This window comes from Leopardus geoffroyi, chromosome B4 (assembly GCF_018350155.1).
Source record: "Leopardus geoffroyi isolate Oge1 chromosome B4, O.geoffroyi_Oge1_pat1.0, whole genome shotgun sequence".
Classification (NCBI taxonomy): domain Eukaryota; kingdom Metazoa; phylum Chordata; class Mammalia; order Carnivora; family Felidae; genus Leopardus; species Leopardus geoffroyi.
This window is the reverse complement of record NC_059341.1, coordinates 59,665,478-59,686,754: the sequence shown is the minus strand read 5'-3', so window position 1 is coordinate 59,686,754 and position 21,277 is coordinate 59,665,478. Positions and strand designations below refer to the sequence as shown.

The 21,277-nt window shown below is 41.4% G+C and overlaps 1 protein-coding gene across 12 annotated transcripts in view; it reads left to right on the top strand.

The window, feature by feature from the left end:
• Positions 1-5,143: 5,143 nt before the first annotated feature.
• LMNTD1 (lamin tail domain containing 1) overlaps positions 5,144-21,277 on the top strand; it is a 523,246-nt gene continuing 507,112 nt past the window's right edge. For 6 of the 12 annotated variants that reach the window (XR_006709236.1, XR_006709238.1, XR_006709237.1 and 3 more), the window contains exon 1: positions 5,505-6,096. The gene's annotated coding sequence lies outside the window, so the exon portion shown is untranslated. Of the gene's footprint in view, positions 5,240-5,503; positions 6,097-21,277 lie in introns of those variants that run through there. The other 6 variants (XM_045465475.1, XM_045465472.1, XM_045465468.1 and 3 more) reach the window with 4 other exon arrangements.

Sequence of the window (21,277 nt, the reverse complement as noted above, 5' to 3'; positions counted from 1 at the left end):
CCTTTCTGGCCCCACATCCAGTATTTTTATACAAGTAAATTCAGGTCTAAATAAATAAAAAGGTAAGGTAATGGGCTGAGCTAGAGAGGGCTTCACTATCTTTCCATGCCTTCCTAACTAGAAAAATAAAGGGTAGGGAAATGGAGGAACAACAAAAACAATTTCTTTGAGTGAAGCAAATGTATGGAAAGGTTATGGTTCCTTTTTATGATTTTGACTGGATGAACCACTCACTATTCTTTTGCGAGAGCACTTAGCCTCAAGCTTGGCATATAATAGGGACTTAAAAATGCTGCTGTAATCTCCCTTACTTTCCTAATCCAAGGGCATCCAGCTTCTTGCTGACAAAAACTGAGTCTAGACCACTTATGAGGTATAACATTTAGGAGACACCCAGAGGTTAAATGCAAATAAATAAATCGTGAAAGAACTAGAATCAACTCCTAAATTCTCTGTATACTTTATGACCTAAAGTATAAGCTACAAAACGAAAGAGGAATTGGATTTATACTCTAAGAGTGCAAGGGAAAATTGTAAAAAGAAACTCAAGTCCTAAGAAATAAGTCAAAAGAAATGTGGGTTATTACTTAAGAATTAGAGTAGAAACATTAATACTAAGGACATAAGCACTTTAGAACTATAGTGCATCAAACTAATAATTTGTAGAGAGCAACCACATGACAAAAATACTCAAAGCTTTAAGCCTTCCTTGGCCTTGGAAAGTCATGAGACTTTTTTGGCTAAAAGAAGAAATGCTTTAGTGAGAGAAGGAAAAAGAATTTACAGACCTCTAGGTGGCTCCAATTTTTAAATAACTACTCTGCTACCTTAACTAAATGTTCAAATGATATGTAGTTATTTATGCAAGTCACATCAACAGCTGGAAAGTACTAAACATCCTTAGAACTAGAACTCTCATCTTTCTACTAGTTTTCTCTACCTTCCTTGGAAGTCTGACACTGAGCGATCAATAGCTGCTAACATATTATCCTATGACATGTGTAAAATAATATGAACTACTAAGATTTTTTTCTTTCAGTAATCCTGTGCTGATGAAAAAAAACCGTAATTACTTTAATGATGTACTTAGAAAAAGGATTATCTACAACAGAAAATCACAAGGGTAACACTAATTAAAAGGTGTCTCAATTTATTACTATGAATTTTCCACATAGCCCAAATGCATTAATTTTGCCTCGTATCTGCAAAGGCTGTTTCATATTACACATTTAACACCAGCAATGAAGGAACACAGGAAAGCACCAGTCTGGCTTTTCTGTTATGAAAAGCAGAATGAACAGTGACATAGGAGGCAACCAAGACACAAATATAAAACTGATATGATCTTATTAATTATAACAAGAATCCTTTATTGAGCACCTACTAACTGTACCAGGCACTGAGTATAGACTGGTGAATAAACCGGGTATTACTTCGACCTTGAGGCTAAGAAAGAAACATTAAGTAAATAATATATAAGTTATGATACACACAAAGAAGGCAAGATGATTGTGCTATGAGGGAGGAAATAAAGAATTTCTAAATGACATGATGCTAAGGATAGGGTCTTCTCAGAGAAGACATTTATAGACAGGATATTTGAATCCATATCCAAGGATGACAAATTACTCAAGGAGATGGTCCTAAAATAGAAAGACCAATAGCATGAGCAAGAGCCCTGATGTGAGCCTGCTGAAGAACTGAACAATGTGGCTAGCAAGAGACGAAGATTGGGGGTGGGCAGTGGCCAAACCATGCAGGACTTTATAGGTATGTTGAAGATCTCATATTATTCTGGAGAAATAAATGTGTTTTCTTAGAGCTTTGAAGACTTTAAATAGCAAGTGACATTTTTTTTTTTCTTTTTAGGCTGCTGGTAGGAAAAGAGACTGGAAGGGATACAGAGTACATGCAGAAGGCAATGGGGAAAGATAATGGTGGCCTCAAGTGGAATGGAAACATAGTGGAGACTGAAAATCAGACAGGTTTGAAAGAGATTTTTCCAGAAAAGTAAATAAAGACTTTGTGACAAACTGGTTGGGGGTGGGGAGGGGAGGTGAGAACAGAAGTGAATGTTAAACTCTAGCCTTCTGGCCTGAGCCACTGGTTGGATGGAGGGGATGAAAAACACAGGAGAAACAGGCTGAAAGGTTGGGTAATCAAGAGCTCAGTTCTTGAGAAGTGTCAGATACTGTCATGTATTGACTGAGATGTACCAGACACTATGTTAGCTATTCCACTTGTCATAGCATCCCTTTTAGGAACAGTATTCCCATTTTACACAAAGCAAACTGTAGATCATGAGGTTGAAGTAGCATGGCCAAGCTAAATCAGTTCAAAGTGACAAAGTCACTTGCTACTCAAGTCTGGTTGGCTGGCTGTGGGGTAAGCATTCTTTTCACTATACACAGTTCTTGGAAACTATGTCCATACTTCCCATTTTGAAATCTACATGGGGTTGGAGCAAGCTAGCACCCAAGGTGAGTAAACAGGTGATATGTTATTTTTTAAATCCAAGTTCTCAGGGGTGCCTGGGTGACTCAGTTGGTTAAGCGTCCGACTTCAGCTCAGGTCATGATCTCACAGTCTGTGAGTTTGAGCCCCGCGTCGGGCTCTGTGCTGACAGCCCAGAGCCTGGAGCCTGCTTCAGATTCTGTGTTTCCCTCTCTCTCCCCCTCCCCTGCTCATGCTCTGTCTCTCTCTGTCTCAAAAATAAATAAGAACATTAAAAAAAAATTAAAAAAAATAAATCCAAGTTCTCAGATTTATGATGCATAATGTTTCCCTATCCCCTCTCCACTTCTCCCTGCAGAGTTTTGCAATGTTTTGAACACCCGCAAGATACCTAGGACCTTAATGGTTTACAATAAAGGAGCAAAGCCACTATGCCAGAAATCAACGATAATGAAAAGAGCAACAACACCTAGCAGTGAACAATATTTTTACTCACAAACCATACATGAATCAATATAAGATCAACTGAGTAAGAAATTCTGAAAAACTATTTCTCAAAATGGCTAAACCATTCAAGTAAAAAATTAATGCAAGCCACCCAGTACAGAAGGCTACAAAAGGAAGTATTGAGATTCCCATTAAACAATCAAAAACTTAAAAGGATACAATGTTAGGCAAAAAGAAAGGATATCATAACTGTAGAATTTAAAATCTGCAATTCCCAAATATCTCAACCAAATGCCAAATTCAGTAAATGTGCATGCTAAAACCTGAACATTCTTCTTTTTAACTGCTTTTCTCTGCAGCACATTGACACTTTAGCAAACTGAAATGCCTTTCCTATCTGCACAGTCTCATGATTCTCTCCCTCTCTGGGCTGATGTCCCCCTCAGCTATTGAAGCCAGAAATTAGGCTTGATTAATGAACCTAGAAAGAACTCAATGCATTACTAACAATTGTGTCTATTACTGAAAGCACCAGCTTGAGGCTCTTAAAAGGAGAGAAAATGAGGATGGGAGAGATTTTTGAAAGGTCTTATCGCCTACATTACAAATTCTATTTTGTTGAGTCTGATCCTTCAACAGAATAATCAAATTACATTCAGTCTTCTTAAAGCTGGGTATGGTCACATGTAATTTTCATGGTTTTGGGAGATTCCCCATGGAGATAAATAAAAAGTAGCATTAATATGCCCACTAAAAGATAAACACACAAACCACCCCCCCCCCATGATAGTACTACAGTGTCCTTCTGCCAGATTCTTGTGTCCACCTGCACCTCTCCCTGCAGAGATCTAGCTGGCATTCACTACTGCCTCACCCAGGCAAAGGACGGGATGCTGAAAATCCATTAAGAAAAGCTTCCCGTTTTCTAGTCCTTCAAAACAGGATCGCCAACTGCTGACAACCCAAAGATGAAAGAAAAAAAAAAAAAAAAAAAAAGAAAGACGGTGGGGGGGGGGGGGGGGGGGGGGGAGGACTACCTGAGGCCTTCTACCAGAATAAGGGGTTAATCCAATCGGCAGAAAAGCTGAGCTCTAAACCTTTTTAAAGGTCCTTTCTAGTGACACAACAGATCTAACGAAGAATTGCTGAGCCACATCATACTGGAAAATTTGTAAATGTTCCTCCTCGCTGTTACCAGGCTGGAAGAATTCTTTTTAATGCAATGCTGTGATGCACTGACACAGCTAACCTGATGGGTTTCACAGCTATGAAATGTGCCCTGCAACTATTTCTCTTCTAAGTCCCTAAAGACCAGGGGCAATGCTGACCCGTAATTACATTCAACGCTTGCTCTGCTCAAGATGCCATTTGATGCTGAAAAAGTAGTGGTTTAGCAACACCAGGCGGCTCTAGGATGCTAAAATAACAACGCCAACACTCAATTACGAACCCAGGTACTCGCTTGTAAGCTCTAGTGCCGCACAAGGAGCCACATTCAAAGCTCACGTCCCTTCAGGTTGAAGCTTATGATGCTTTCTGCTATGAACCCTCGCAAAGTTTCTAGTCTGCAAAACGGAATTACTTTTAAAGTCCCCTCGTCTGGACTCGCCTCTCCAGACGGGTTGACGGCAAGGGGAAATAGGGACGGAGGACGGTTAAGCGTTCAAACAAAATTTTAAAACCTAAAAACCAATCCTGTTTTCAGAGGAGAAAGTAAGCGTTCACCAAACCGCCACCCGGCAAGCGAACATCCGATTTCCATTTGGAGAGAAAAATGTTAAAGAAGCCATACATACATTTCCCTGCCCAACAAAAGTGGCCTCTAAACTCCCCTGCCAAGGACACTGGGAGGAAACAGAGAAGCAGGACACAAGCTTGTACTTCTCAGAGGCGCGTGTGCGCGGCGGGCAGAACGCGCAAAGGCGAACACAACAGGGAAAAGGTGAACCGGAGGAACTGGGAGCCAGTGGCCGCAGGGTAGAACCGGCGAACAAACCCAAGGTGCAGACGGAGGGGTGAGGGGGCGGGGAAGGGAGAGCCCGAGGCTCCAGGAGGAGAAGGGAGGGATCCTAGACGTTGCCCAGAAATCGCAGCAGCGGAGTAAAGTTAATACTTACTCAGTTTCGCAACTGCGCCGCCCCCGCAGGCCGCCCGCCCAGGCCGGCCGGGGCGCTGAGGACGCGACGGCGTCCGAAGCTCGGCGGCCGCCCAGCTCCTGTCCCGGCCGCGCCGCCCGGCGCGCCTCCCTCCGCCGCACTCGGCGGGCCGCACGCCCCGCACCGGCTGGAGGCCCCGGCTCCCGGCGCGTCCTCTCGGCGCACCTCCCGGCCAGCGCTAGGTGAGTGTGGACGCCCCTGGCTGAGCTGCCGCGGTGTGGGAGCGCGCGGGCAGCGGCTGTGCCGCCCGCAGGAGCCGCCCCCAGCGCCGCCGCCGCTGCCGCGGGCGGTCTAGCGAGGCTCGGCGAGGAGCGGGGCGGCGAGCGTTGTGCCGGACGGTGGAGTTGGCGGCCGGCTAGCTCCCGCGGCCGGTGCCTCTGGGCTGGGGGCCGGGCTGGGGGCCGGGCCGGGCTCGGGCACCCGGGCGGCTCCGCCCCTTCGCTCGGCCGCGGGTAGAGCGCGCGAGAGGAGCGGCGCGGGGGCGCCCCCCTCGGCCGGGCGCTCGGGTTACAGCCCCGGCTCTCCGGCTTCCCCGCCCGCTCCTTGCCGGTTCACTCGCGCCGTGAGAGACATTGTAACGGAACTGGGACGCCAGCGCTGCATTGTGGGAGCTTTTAAAGCGGCGGGGAGCGCGGCGCAGCCGCTCGGGCCCACCGGGCCAAGCTCACCCCGGCGCCCCTAGCTCGGCCCCGCCGCCGCTCGCCCCACCACACACCCCCGACCGCCGAGGCCTATGGACCAGAAAAGCCAGAAATGGTGAGGTGACCAGTGCCTACTGACTCTCACAGGAGCAAAATCTTCCAGAGCTCCGGGTGAGACTTGTAAAACTGCCCTCTACGGTCATGTCGGAAAGTAGGAGGCTTATTCTGCAGACGCTTAAAAAAGAAAAAAAGGAAAGAAAACAAAACAAAACCTTCCATCCTCCAAGGACTGGGTTTGAATTGCTTTTCATCTGGAGTGGCAGTGATTCAACGACCCCCTTCTCAGCGGCAGGCAGTGACAGAGACAGGAGATGAAAAACACAGCGAATGAATCAGACGTGAGTAACCAAGTTTAGAAAGAGCTGGGCTCAGATTCAGAAAACTGCTCCCCCCCTCCCTGACCCTTAAATACAGCAAATAGTCGAGGAAGAAAACCAGTGCTTTCATCTGGAAATGCAGATATGTATGTGGTTCTCCCTATCCCACCTTTTTTTTTTTTTTTTTTTTTTTTTTTTTTAATGGCATGCAATTACTCTAGCCACTGGACAAAATTCAGTCTTTGGTCCAGGCTTGTGCTCACACATGCCCACAACTCAGCAACAGCTATTAATTTGGAGGGAGATGGAGTGAAGATAATGGTCGAGATACAAGAAAACATTCCAATTATAAAATGCCCCTTTTAATTCTCCAGACAGTTTTCTTTCTTTTTTTAAATCAAAACAAGGATATTAAATTTGAAGCACAACTTGGTACAGCTTCTCTTAACCAAAGACCTGATTTGTTTTGTTTTGAGTTTGTGTTTGTAGGTCTTTTGTTTCTTCCTCTTGTTTTTTGACCTTTAGTTATTGCACAGCTCATTAGTTCCTTTGCCTTTGAGGTGAACTGAGGAGAAAGAGAGATCAGTGAGACTCAAATTTGGCTGATAAACATTTGGAGGATTTGTGGACAAGGAGAGTTCTCTAGGATTCAAATGCAAACCCTGAGGGAATTTTATTTAAGGTGATTCCTTAGGGCATGGATCCTCTTCTCAAGAGGACTTTTCCAGACTTAACGTTAACATTTCCTAAACTCTCATTCCCTTGTCAACCTTTCACTCCACTGAACAACATCAGTCACCCACCTAATTGCCAAATCTAATGGAAAAATTTAATCCGCATTTTGTTATGCCCTTTGTGGCATTTGCCAATTTTGACCTCTTCCTTCCTTGAACTTTCCTCCCCCCACCCTTTTTTGTTGTTGTTGATAGTCCTCCCTTTTTGGTGGAGGTCTTGAAACAGGGGTGAGTGATAGTTGGCAGAAGTGTGGCTATTGTTAAACTAGGATTCAGGATCTTACTGAAGGACATATCTTTTATCTTTCTGTAAGGGGAATGGAAGTAGAAGAAGAACCTTAATCTAGTTTCTGTTGGTCACCAGTAGCATCCTGACCTCAATTTTATCACACATCCAGAGGTGAACAGTGGACTGGCTTATGACAACCGACTTTCACATGACTAGCATTTAAATCAGGATGAAGTTGACTGTGATAGTATAACCATGACCAATATTTAGGATAAACACTTACTAGGCTCCAGGTACATGATGAAGTATCCCCGCCTCCAAACCAGCGTGTGTCTTACTGATGGTGCCAGAGTCAAGTGAATTTATCTCTGTCCAGTCCTGAATCAACCCAGAAAAATCTCTTCTCTACCTCAACCCCATATGGTTAATACATTTTTTCTTCAATGTAGAGTGCAATTTGTTTTAAGCTTTCTTAGCTATAATCACATCCCTGTTAAGCTTTCCTGAGATCATACCAAATGTCCTTGACAGGATTTTGTAAACAACCCTTATTTCTGGTTTCTAATATATTCCCCAAAAGTAATCTACCTAGAATCAGTGAGTATTCATGCACCTTAAGCCCTGTGACATAATCAGATTTGACTTTCAGGAAAATAATCTGAGAGGGTAGATTCAGAAAAGAGGAGAATCCCAAGAAAGATTTGTGAAGGGGGAGGGGGACACCATCTACAGATATATTACTGTGTATCATTATTTTCCTATTGCTACTAAAAAAGTTACCACAAACTTAGTGGCTAAAATCAAGAATGTGTTATCTTGCAGTTCTGGAGGTCAGAAATTCTAAAGTCAAGGTGTGGGCTGTGTTCCATCTGGAGTCTCTAGGGGAGAATCCATTGCTTTGTTTTTTCTAGTTTGTAGATGCTATCTGATTTCCTTAGCTTGTGGCCTCTTCCTCCGTATTTAAGGCAATAGCATACATATCATCTTCAAATCTGTCTCTCTTCTTGTGACCTCTGCTTCATGGTTAGGGGCTATCTTTTTCTCTAAGGTAGGCAAAGAAAATAGGAATTGATGTAGATACATTTCTAGCCATATATGTTACAAACTGAATTGAACCAGATTATTTGTAGGAAGAGATGAATGTTTTAATTATTAGTCACAGCATCATAGGGATAACTTATTTGACTGTAAAATTGCTGAAGTGGTGACCCATTAGTCCAGCTAAACCTATATCCGTCCTGGTCACTCGTGTAACTGAAATCCAAGGTGTAAACACACTCAGAAAACCAGGTTCAGATCTGCACTTTCTGGGGATAATTCCCTTTCTCTGGAAATGCCTGGCAACTCTTTTTTATAGTGTCTAGTAGACTCATATTGCCAAGTTTGAGAAACATGTGTCGAGACCAACATTTCCCAAACTGGCCTACCAGGGAACATCATCCTGTAAGATGGGATGCTGGGAAGACAGTTGCTCCATGCTTGGATAAGGTCCATAGAACACAGTTGTGATTACAGTTTAGGCCAACCAAGAACCTTGTCAGTGAGACAGATCCATCAAGGACAGAGTGTTGGGAAATTCTTTCATGAGGAAGTCTAAGGGAGAAACAAACATTTTGTCACAACAAATAGGTATGTGTGCTGGCAGGAATAAATTATGGGCTTATGATTATAACTTATTTTTTTTATTATCTATCCCCACCTTTCCTTCTTTTTCTCTTCTTCTTTCCCTAACTGTATATTTCACCCAGACTACTTACAGCTTCATAACCTCTCAAATGGTGGCTCAGGGCCACTTCTTATTCTTTCCCACATCACCTTGAAATTGCCTGTGTACCTTTAAAAACATTTTTTTAATGTTTATTTTCTGAGAGAGAGAGAGACAGAGTGTGAGCAGGGGAGGGACAGAGAGAGAGGGAGACACAGAATCTGAAGCAGGCTCCAGGCTCCCAGGTGTCAGCACAGAGCCCAACGTGGGCCTCAAACTCATGAACCGTGAGATGATGACCTGAGCCAAAGTCGGATGTTCAACTGACTGAGCCACCCAGGCGCCCCGAAATTGCCTGTTTACTTTTAGAGCCATTCCTATCCTCCCCTAACATCACCTCTATCTGCTTTGTAAAGCCAGGGACTATGTTGTATTTATCACTGTATTCCCCATGCCTGATACAGGGCCTGGCTCAGGCTGGGAGCTCAATTAATATTAGTTGAAATAACAATTAAATGAATGAGTGACAATATAAATGGAACAAACTCCGGGCACCTGGGTGGCTCAGTCAGTTGAGCGTCCGACTTCAGCTCAGGTCATGATCTCACGGGTTCGTGAGTTCAGGCCCGGCATCAGGCTCTGTGCTAACAGCTCAGAGCCTGGAACCTGTTTCAGATTCTGTGTCTCCCTCTCTCTACCCCTTCCCCATTCATGCTCTGTCTCTCCTCTGTCTCTCAAAAATGAATAAACGTTAAAAAAAATTTTTTTTTAATAAAAAAAAAATAAATGGAACAAACTCATGCCACTTACTCACCTGTTATACTTGTCTTTAATTAATAAACATTTTGAAAAATGTAATAAACTGTGGTATTGTGCTAGGTTCTGAGATTATAAAAATTAATATGACATAATCTCAGCCTTCCATGACCTCACAGTTCATCTAAGGAAACACATACTTAAAAAGAAAATAAGGCAGGTAATACTAGTTGCCTATCTCATTTCCTTTCTTCCTTTTGCTCTTAGTAACAGAAATCTGATTTTGTGCCCAGTGAAAAATTTCATTTCATAACCTTCCTTGCAGAAGGCCATGGTATGTGGATGGGAGGTATTGTATGGAACTCCTTATTTGTGTACCTGGTGGTAAGTTACTAGCAGGGCTGACTCAAGCCCTATGATTGCTTGGAATATGATTGATATAGCTGGAGTTACAGCAGCAATCTTGTGACATCAATACCACCTGGAAGCTCAAAGTCATGCTAAAATTTGTACAAATGGGGTCATTTATTCAGCCTATCACTATTACTGATAAATTTGGAAGGAAAAGGAAAACAGTCACCTTTTCTCTTCAGTATGTATATATGGAAAGCAAGTAAATATGGTATTCTTTCCCATTTTTAATGAAAAACCTGTATACATACTGAAATAAGGTAAAGATATGTAAATATTGTGATTTATTTGACCAACATAAAGGGGCTTTTTAGAAACAAAGCACAGTTCTCAGATCTGTAGGAATTTTTAATTTCATGATATTTTCTTTTTAAAAAAAAAAAAAAAAAAGATTAGTTACCAAGTCATAAACAACCCCTTAAGCAACCCTCCAATAACTTGATGGGGAGGAGAGTGATGACCAGTATTATTTTGTTAAGCAATGAAGTACAGTATGGAATTAAAATACAACATAAGCTATAAATGGGAATTGTAACTGGCTATACCAAAAGGAATACATGCAAATATATTCAGAAATAGTATTTAAAATATGATTGGGTCCTATTTATGTAGAAGTTTTTTTTTTTTTTTAATTTTTTTTTTCAACGTTTATTTATTTTTGGGACAGAGAGAGACAGAGCATGAACGGGGGAGGGGCAGAGAGAGAGGGAGACACAGAATCGGAAACAGGCTCCAGGCTCCGAGCCATCAGCCCAGAGCCCGACGCGGGGCTCGAACTCACGGACCGCGAGATCGTGACCTGGCTGAAGTCGGACGCTCAACCGACTGCGCCACCCAGGCGCCCCTATGTAGAAGTTTTTTGAGAGGATAATCCCATGAAAATGAAAAAGTCTTGATATTTTTTATTATAGGCTAGAAGAATGAATTTAATCAGCTGAGATTAACTATAGGGGGCTCTCTACAAGAGCCTATATTAGGATCAGTATATTGGGGGAAAACAGTGAATGCAGTACCTGGTGTTATGAGGTTGCATCTTTGTAAATACATGAAGTAAAATCTGGTCTGTCTGGACTTCTTTCAAACTGAATACTACTCACCACTCTTCCTATACTTATGCAATACTATAATTGAGGTATATAATGATGACCCTAAAATGACTTCTGAATCATAGCAGAAAGATTAAATTATCTTCTGCTTTGCCTGCATATATTTAATTATATTTTTATTAATTGCAAGGTGGAAATTTGATCTGTTTTATAACACTGCTAGATTAACCAGAACCTGCTAATCTGGGACCCAACCATCCACAATCCAGAACTTATAGTTCATGGGAAGAAAAAACCCAACAAGTGATTAAAAGTGTAAGATTTATATGATCACAGCAAGAATAATCATTACAAATTAACTTAAAATCATCCAGCCACATTTTTAAGAATTACAACAAGCGTATTGGTTAATAATAAATGCTACATAGCTAATTTTTAAAATAGGTATAAAAATTAATGTTCTATAGTAAGAGAAAAAGCAGAGTATGAATAAATAAGTCTTCAGTTTGGATTTGATAGAATGTGGTCTGTTAGTGTCTACAAGAGAGCAGATATTAGGTGTAGGCCTAGAAATAGTATAAATTGAGTTGGGTTATATGTCCAGATTTGGTTTAGGGTCCTGTTAAGTTGCTCCTTATTTTATTTTTGGTTTTCCCAGAGATGTATTATTCTGGTGCCAATAAAGGACCTCCAATAAATACATGGAATAAGTATGTATCTGAGGTAGGGTTACATAAGTGGAGCCTGAGACAGGGATTCTGGTGCAAGTGAATTATTGGGAGCATGTCTCAGGAGAGGGGATGTGAGGGAGGTTGCATGGTGTGGGGGGAATAAAGCTAAGTAAGGATATGGTCTCAGCTGGAGACCAGCTTCAGCCTGATTCTATGGGGAATCTAAAGAAGGAATTGTGCCACAGAGTTGGCCACTTGGGGCAGGAAGCTGGCCTTTTGCACCCCATTATCAGTTACTCATTAGCGGAAGGTTGGTGGTAACTCCCAAGGCAAGGCACTTTCTGTTCTCCCAAAGGTAATCTCTGAGAGGAGGGCAACTACTAGCAGCCAACACTTACACAGTAGCTAGGGATGCAAGTACCAGTCCAAGAAGGGGATCTGGGCAGGGCACCAAGAGTATCCACTACATGTCATATATAGGTTAGAGGCCCAGAACAACCCTTAATGATCCCATAACAACTGAAGCATACTACTAAAAGCACTACAGAGGTGAAACAACATGTATGACCTTGTTTCTAAAGGAAAAACGTTCAGAGCACAACTAAGGATGCAAGGAGCATACCTTCTTTCCTGGCATGGGCTCTCCTCTCACTTACCCTTTGTGTCAAGCAGTGGTAGTAATGGCAGCTTCAGGGACTGAGGCAAGGTGCCCAGCAGGGAAGGAACTAAGGATGTTAGAAAAATTTAGGATCAATCCAGAGAGGCTGGGATGGCAGTAGGGGACTCTTGGGTTAAGGCTTATATCTGAGGTCAACTTGCCAGTCTCCCCCTTTCTTTTCTTCCAGTGGTCCCGAAAACATATGTACCTGCTTATCTTTCCTCTATCAATCCTGTTGCTGCCCACCAGGATTTCTATATCCCTTGACCTCCTCCAGAGCCCTACTTAACTTTCTCCAAACAGCTCTTCCACCATTCCTTGTATAACAAACATCCAACTTCAGCTTCTCTGACATTTTTTAATAGTTTGACAGCTAACTACGATGGTAGGTATGGGGAAAGGGAATAAAAATCCTTCCCATGCTCTCTCCTTTCTAGATTAGCCCAATGAGCCAAGCCCAGCATGGGTGCTACAGGTGGGTCTTTGGGAAAAACAAGCCCATGTATTTGATTCACTTGCATTTCAAGGGAGCACCCAGAGCTGTTTTAGGAAGTGCTTGGTGAAGGTTCTGGGATGCAGTGTGGGAGTGTAAGTAGACAACTCCAGAGGAGATACAGGAGTGAGCAGGTGGTACAGGAAGAGAGACAAGGCAGTGCATACTGTTCCTCTAGAAAACTCAGGGACTTCTTTCTCTTCCCTCCTGGCCCTTTATCCCCACTCTTCCCTCTCCTGGCCCTACCTTCCACTGAAGACACCATTTTAGACTAATGAAAGATATGTTGACAACTGAGAATATGTCAGTTTGGAGCAGGAGTAGGAAAATACTGGCTACTATAGGCTCTGAAGGAAAGAAGGAAAATCATAATTTTTTTGCTAATCTGGGAACGGAAGAGACATTACTGGGGTGGAAATAAATGACTCGAAGAACTACTGATTTTGAAATTGTAAATACTCCCACTTTGGCTTGAATCAGAACATTTCCTAATACTAAAATAAGCTAGGGGTTGGGGTTGGCCTCTGGAAGTACAGTCCATGTAGATGCTGTATGGCACAGTGGAAGGTAGGAGGTGGGGCTGGTTAAGACATCAATGGTATAATCATCCCATGCCTGACATTTTCTAAGAGAGACTCTTCCCTTCCTCCTGGAGATCCCAGTCTTCCTGACCTGTATGGGTGGCAAGTCAATCCATTTAAATAAAAGAACTTTAAAAGAACTCTAATGCCCTTTTCTCAGAGATTTTGGAAAGATGCCAAGACATCTTAGGTTCAAGTCCTAACTGCTTCTTATTACCTGGGTGACCATAGTCACGTTGTTCAAGGTCTTGGACCTTAGTTTTCTTATCTCAAAAATAAATAAATAAAAATTAAAAAAAAATAAGAGATAGGAGAGGAGAGAATGATAGTAGTAGCACAAAAAGAGTTATTGTGATTAACTAGAATAGTGTGTGTACAACATTCAGCACAGTGCCTGGTTATGTAAGTGGTGTTATTATCTGCAGGCACTTAGGTGAGAAGGTACTTCCAGCAAAGCCAATAACTATAATTTATTGTTTCAGGATACTCTGTGCCAGGCACTGTTCTAAATGCTTCTCATATATTAACTTTTCTTTAATACTACAACTTTATCAGGTAGGTACTATTATTACACCCATTTTGTAGATTAGGAAGTCAAAGCAGAGAGAGATTAAGTAATATACCCAAGATTCCATTGTTGGATAATGGCATAGCTGGGGTTCAGACCCAGGAAGTATGGCTTCAAAATCTATAGTCTTTACCCGTACAATATGTAATCGAAGAGTGGGCAAGAATTAAAAATAGCAGAGAGAATTAAGCGTAGAATTGGCACAAATTCAAGGTGAAAAGATCAGAATGGAATCACAAATTGAGATCTAGGTTAAGCAGGTTCCTTTCATCCAGAATGTGCTGAAGAGAATGGGTGGGGAGTGAAGATTGGGCAGACCCCACAGCATTAAAACCTCCTCATCATGTACTGTTTATCTAGCAAAATAAGTTAGCATACTACTTTAAGATTGATAAGTTTCCAAGTCAATATATAAGCAAATCGGGAAAATAACCCACAGATAACCATGACTAAGGTAACCATGTGCATTTTAAAGGGCATTCCTGGTTGTATGTGTCTTTTACTAGGTAAAGGACCATCCTAGGAAATGACCCAGTGAGTGCTAGTTCTACTGCTTAAATCAGCTTTGTCACCCTGGGCAAGTCCTTTTACTTTCTGGGACCTCTGTAAGATAGAAGTATGAGCTGCCAATGGTTTTTGGAACCCCAGCATTGACTGGCAGATCTGGCTGCCAAGTGGGAGTCCCCTTTCCCTCTTCTGTTCCCTATTTATCCCCCATGTGTGTTTATTGTGAAACACTTCATTCCAGGTGGGACTGCATTGTTCTTATAGCAAGGGCTTACAAAATTACCTCCAATATCACATGTAGCTCTAACATTCTGAATATATGAATCATAAATAATTGATTCCATTGAAAGAGAGGAGACATGGCAGAATAGGCTTGTTTCTGCTTCTAATAATGACCCAAATAGCAGTTTAAAATCCAGCTAAAAAATCCAGAAAAAAAATTTTAGGTGAGGCTTTAAAATAGATTTGCACCAGAAACATAATATCAAGTCAACCTAATTCTATTATATAGTTTTTACTTTGTCCTGTGACTTCACTCTGAGCATTCAATTTATGTGTCAATTTCTGAGCATTGGTTTTCAAAACAGTCATTGTCCTGTGAGGTCTATGAACCACTGGAGCTTTATAAGAAATAAATGAACAAAGAGTAGATACCCTAAGAAGAAATAGCCTCATGTTACTTGTTGCCCTTAAAACTGGGAAGTCCCAAGTACTAATAGGGGTCATGACAGCATGTCAAACTGTAGAAAAACTGCACAATAATCCAGTGATTCTAGATGGAAGTAATCAATTCAGCTTTGTAGTTTCAGAGAGTAAAGAAAGGGAAATCTTTTTTCTTCTCCTCAGAGCAGAGACATTTTCTGTTTTCTGTTTATGTGTTTTAATTTTAGCACCTTATGTTCTCTAGGGAAATGTTGGTTAAAACAAAAAAGTATGTACTAGAACCCAAGTGTCAAAAATTGATCAAAGATGGAGTAACATGTCAGTCTCTCTTCTCTTGTAATAAGAGTAATCATGATTGTACTGTGGCGGGGGGGTCTTTGTAGGTAAGGGTTCTAGGCCTGTCTGGTCATTTTATGCAGGAGCAAATGAGAGGGTTATTAGGAAAAAAATCTGGCACAAAAACAGACACTCAGATCAATGGAACAGAATAGAGAACCCAGAAATGGACCCACAAAATATATGGCCAACTAATCTTTGGCAAAGCAGGAAAGAATATCCAGTGGAATGAGAGTCTCTTCAGGGGCGCCTGGGTGGCTCAGTTGGTTAAGCGTCCGACTTCGGCTCAGGTCATGATCTCGCGGTTTGTGAGTTCAAGCCCCACGTCGGTCTCTGTGCTGACAGCTCAGAGCCCGGAGCCTGTTTCAGATTCTGTGTCTCCCTCTCTCTCTCTGACTCTCCCCCGTTCATGCTCTGTCTCTCTCTGTCTCAAAAATAAATAAATGTTAAAAAAAATTAAAAAAAAAAAAAAGAGTCTCTTCAGCAAGTGGTACTGGGAAAACTGGACAGCGACATTGCAGAAGAATGAACCTGGACTACTTTCTTACACCATACACAAAAAGAAACTCAAAATGGATGAAAGACCTAAATGTAAGACAGGAAGCCATCAAAATCCTTGAGGAGAAAGCAGGCAGAAACCTCTTTGATCTTTCCCGCAGCAATTTCCTACTCAACACGTCTCTGGAGGCAAGAGAAACAAAAGCAAAAATGAACTACTGGGACCTCATCAAAGTAAAAAGCTTCTGCACAGCGAAGGAAACAATCAGCAAAACTAAAAGGCAACCGACAGAATGGGAGAAGATATTTGCAAACGACATATTGGATAAAAGGTTAGTATCCAAAATCTATAAAGAACTTATCAAACTCAACACCCAACAAACAAATAATCCAGTGAAGAAATGGGCAAAAGACATGAATAGACACTTCTCCAAAGAAGACGTCCAGATGGCCAACCGACACATGAAAACATGCTCAAATCACTCATCATCTGGGAAATACAAATCAAAACCACACTGAGATACCACCTCACACCTGTCAGAATGGCTAACATTAACAACTCAGGCAACGACAGATGTTGGCGAGGATGCAGAGAAAGAGGATCTCTTTTGCACTGCTGGTGGGAGCCATCCAGTCTGGAAAACAGTATGGAGGTTCCTCAAAAAACTAAAAATAGAACTATCTTATGACCCAGCAATTGCACTACTAGATATTTATCCAAGGGATACAGGTATACTATTTCAAAGGGACACTTGCACCCCCATGTTTATAGCAGCACTATCAACAATAGCGAAAGTATGGAAAGAGCCCAAATGTCCATCGATGGATGAATGGATACCACAACTTCTACATATATATATATGTATATATATACGCACATATATATACACACACACACACATATACAGTGGAGTATTGGCAATCAAAAAGAATGAAATCTTGCCATTTGCAACTACGTGGATGGAACTAGAGGGTATTATGCTAGGTGAAATTAGAGAAAGACAAAAAATCATATGACTTTACTCATATGAGGACTTTAAGATACAAAACAGATGAACACAAGGGAAGGGAAGCAAAAATCATATAAAAACGGAGAGGGACAAAACATGAGAGACTCTTAAGTATGGAGAATAAACAGAGGGTTACTGGAGGGGTTGTGGAAAGGGAGATGGGCTAAATGGGTAAGGGGCATTAAGGAATCTATTCCTGAAATCATTGTTGCGCTATATGCTAACTTGGATGTAAATTAAAAAAATAAATGAAAGAAGAAAAAGGAAAGAAAAAGAAAGGAAAGGAAAGGGAAAAAAAAGAAAAGAGAAAAGAAAAAAGAAAGATCAAGTAAAAATAAGCAAAACAAGACAAAATGAAATATGGGAGTTAAAATTCCATACCTGGGCAATTAACACCCATTCCAGGGTGCTGTGCAACAAAGGAAACCAGTGGAGACCCTGTGGCATCATCATTCAAAGCAGGTGATTTTAATTAATCACTTCTTTCTAGTAGGCTGAAGTTGGAAAAGGAAGTGGTGATTTGGAAGAGAGACTGTTTTGCACATAACTGTTTTACTGTGAGAGCTCAAGGACATCCTTAGGATATATTTTAGAGATAGTGCAGAATTCACATGAATGATTAAAATTCAAATTTCTAAGATTGAAAGTAGCCTATAGATAGATGATTCCCAAATTTAATATAGGCAGGAAAGAAGATGCATTGGGAAGTAACAGGTTTGGAAGACCTTTGAAAGGCTTTAGGTACTGAATTATAATCCTCATAGGCCATGGACAACATCCTGGAGCTCTTTTCTCTGCTTTTAAACCTACTCTCCACCAGACAGTTCAGTAGTTACTATGCAGGTAAGAAGTGCCTGCGTGAGTCTTTTTTGTTAGGTATATAAATGCACTTTTCAGAACTCTCTTCAGATACTTGAGTCTGACTGAGTGAGGACAGTTATAAGATATGATAGAATATTTGAGAATGAAACATGTTGAAGCCTTCTAATGCTGTTTGTCTGTTTTAACTCGTTTTCTTCCTGGCTATCATAACCCCCCTTTTGAAGGCAAGAGAACTGAGCACTATAGATGCTTCAGGCAAACTGAGAAGTGTGTGGATCAGCATTAGAATCAGGATGGTGGTGCTGTTTTAGGGCAATTTATTTAATCTGTTTGGGTCTCAGTTTCTGCATGTGTAAAAAGAGATGACCGTAATTAATATTTATCAAATAGAGTGGTTGAATGGTTAACTGTGTCTGACCTAGCATAGGCTGCAGTTCAAGTTCGCTATTATGCTTAATCTTTCTACTGAAACCAGAAGTTTGGGGTTGGAGGCCTGACTGTACAATGAGATGTTCTCTCACATGATGGTCTTATGGTGGGATAAGGACTCAGGTGTGAGACCAGAAACCTAGCCTCTCAAGAGTGGAAAAGAGAAGACCTGATGCCCTGGTGATGAATCAGAAATGAGGACCAGTACCAGCTGCAGATTTTAGCCCCCAGGTGGGTGAATATTAGAAGAAAAGTTTCTTCCTATACTTATTTTGTTTTTGGTCCATCCTACTGATAAACATCCTTACCGAGAACGTAACTATAGCAAATGAAAATACTGGAAAACCAGGCCTCTGAAATGTCATTGCTTTTCTTTTTTTAAATCAGTCTTTTATTTAAAATCTGAGCCTAGACCTGACGTTATTGTTGTGAGTGAGAGTTCTGTGTGGCAAGGCAGAGGCTGAGCGGGAGGGTAACATTTGAAGGCTTTTCTTAGTGTTGATTTTGAATGCCTGTTTGTCACTTTGTAAAGTTGGCTTAGGGTAGTCAGGTTGAATCGGAAAATCTTAAGAGTCACATGGCAGCTTTTTAAAAACTTTTTAGAGCTGGGCACAGAATTTCATAGACTCACCCCCATCCAAGCAGCCTCCAGCAGAAGAAAGCAGAGCAGCTGTGAGCGATCTGTTCAGAGCAGTATTGCATAGGCATGAAGCAGTGTGCTCTATCTTTAAGTAATTCAAGACTGCCAGTAAAGTTCCCTGTCATGGCACAACTGAAGCTGAATAAATTTGAATTACAGCCTGTCGAGCTGGAAGGGATTTTAGAGCTCATCTCATCCAATCCCTTCAATTTCCAGGTGAGGAATCAAATCCAGAGATGTCTAGGGACCTGCTCAAGATAATGCAGCTAATTAGGCTCAAAGTTAAGACTCCAGGCAGAATGCAAACAAACATTTTGTATTTAACCCCCCCCCCGTCATTTCTGTCCCTTGTTTTGTCAACCTGTATCCCTCTGCAAAATAGTTAATGCAGCAGCAGGCTGGAATAAGAGAAATTTGTGAGCAAAATTGTGCCAGCATGTTAAAGATTGTATTAATATTCTCTGAAACCACAAAAAAAACCATTTGATTGAATAGTTTGCAACCAATTTGAGAATCTATGTTTATTTTCAAAGTGTGCTTTCATTTTCAGAAGTTAAAGAAATCTTTGTTCCATGTTCAGGCTTCAATGGCTGGGCTCCTGATGCCCATGGTGATGGTTCATTGTTGCTGATGCCACTGTTAGAACAAGTACTGTTCAAAAACAATTTGAGGCTTGGGCTTTTTGGAGGAGCTCAATGTCATGTCTTTCTGATTATAGTACGTGCAGTTGTCAAGTGAGAGAAACCAGTGTCTCTTGGTGAGTTCTGCAATCAATGGGCTTTGAGCAGTCAATCAGGCTCACAGAGAACAGCCCTTCACTGTATTTAAGACACAGGACTTACCCCAGATAAAGTTGTCTGAAATTGCCTTTTTACTTAAAATCAAGCATCTTCAGAGGTCATATTATAAGCAATAGGGGAACTATTAAGTTGTACAGGAATAGAACAGCTATCCCAAAACAAAACAAATGTGTACTTGAAAGACACAAAGAGGCTTATACTAGGTATATTTGTAAGGGTCCTGTTCAGATGTGTCTTTTCTGCCATGAAGATTCTTCTGATACACATTTTGATAGGTTTTCCTTTTCTTGATTTTAAATTATGAACTTTCCTTGTGCCAATTAAAGAAAACTGAAATAGAAGTCAGTTACTCCCTAAATTCCTCTCAGCCTGTGGACATTCTTTTTCCACACTCTGTCGCTTATACACTGCCTCTCCAAACCTGAGACCTTCTTTGCAGTAAGTAAGCAAATTCCTGGAGGTTGGACCAGAGAAAACTCTATCCCAAGTTGTTCTCATCCTTCCTCCGGAGAGATCCTGCATATGTCTGTGTTCATTCCTCTTCCTCAATTTTGTCTTTCCCTCTGCTTATCTCTTTCTTGATGTATTCCTGTAGATGTGGAGACATGAGACTTTACCTCCCTTCCCAACTCTCACCTGATTACTTTACAGAACACTGTCCTCCTACACCTGTTTAGTATTTTCTTTCTCCCATTTTCTTCCAAAAATCTACCTGTATGCATGACTGATAAACACATTCATTTTGCTTGAGGTAAACTTTGGAGGAAAATCAAACTAAAGAGCCACTACCAGAACACTTTTGAAAGTTCACTTTGACTTTACATGAAAGTGTTCATTTCCCACTTCCCACCACATCCTTCTCTACTTAAACTTAATTTCCTTATTAAAAATATTTTTAAAAATTATTTTTAGCTAACATTCCATTTTGAGTGCCACAGGGCAGTATTGTCTTCCACTACTTTTCACTACAGATATACCACAGGAGGTAAATGAGCCCCTTTGAAATAATTTTGGAACCTGGCCATTTTTAGAACATTGTTTCTTTGAGAAAATGAATTCCCAGCTTTTAGAACATGATTTATTTTAAGTTGGGTATTTCCTCTGTGTGTTTGATAACAAAAATCTTTTTGATGTGGTAACATAAAATCAGAGGGACCTGCCTTGGTTTTTACCTTGTTGAATATTCTCATAATAGAAAAAAAAATGTGTTTGTTATATTCTTTTATGTTTGTGTAACATTCTGGAGGCCTTGCAATGTACAGTGTTGTTTTTTACATAATTTTTAACAATCAGAGAGTCTATGGGGCTGCAGTTGCCTGCCGCTTCTGTTCTTCCCCTCTTCCTGGTGGAGAGTCTCCCTTGTAGCTCTGTGTGGCTGTGTGACTGGATACTTGCCAATGGAATATGAGTACAAGTGATTTAAGGAACTTCTACTTTATCTGCTTAAGAGGATATCCCTGGCTGGAGACTCCCTGGCTTTCCCCTGTTTAGTCAGCTGGAATGGCGACGACCAGACCAGCCCCGCAAGCCAACTGTTGATGGCAGAGCTGCTGCCAGCCTTGGTCTCCAACGACTGACTGGAGCAGAGCTGCCCACCAAGCTGGAATGCTTATCTTGCACTGTTAACTGGGAGACAAATAAACTT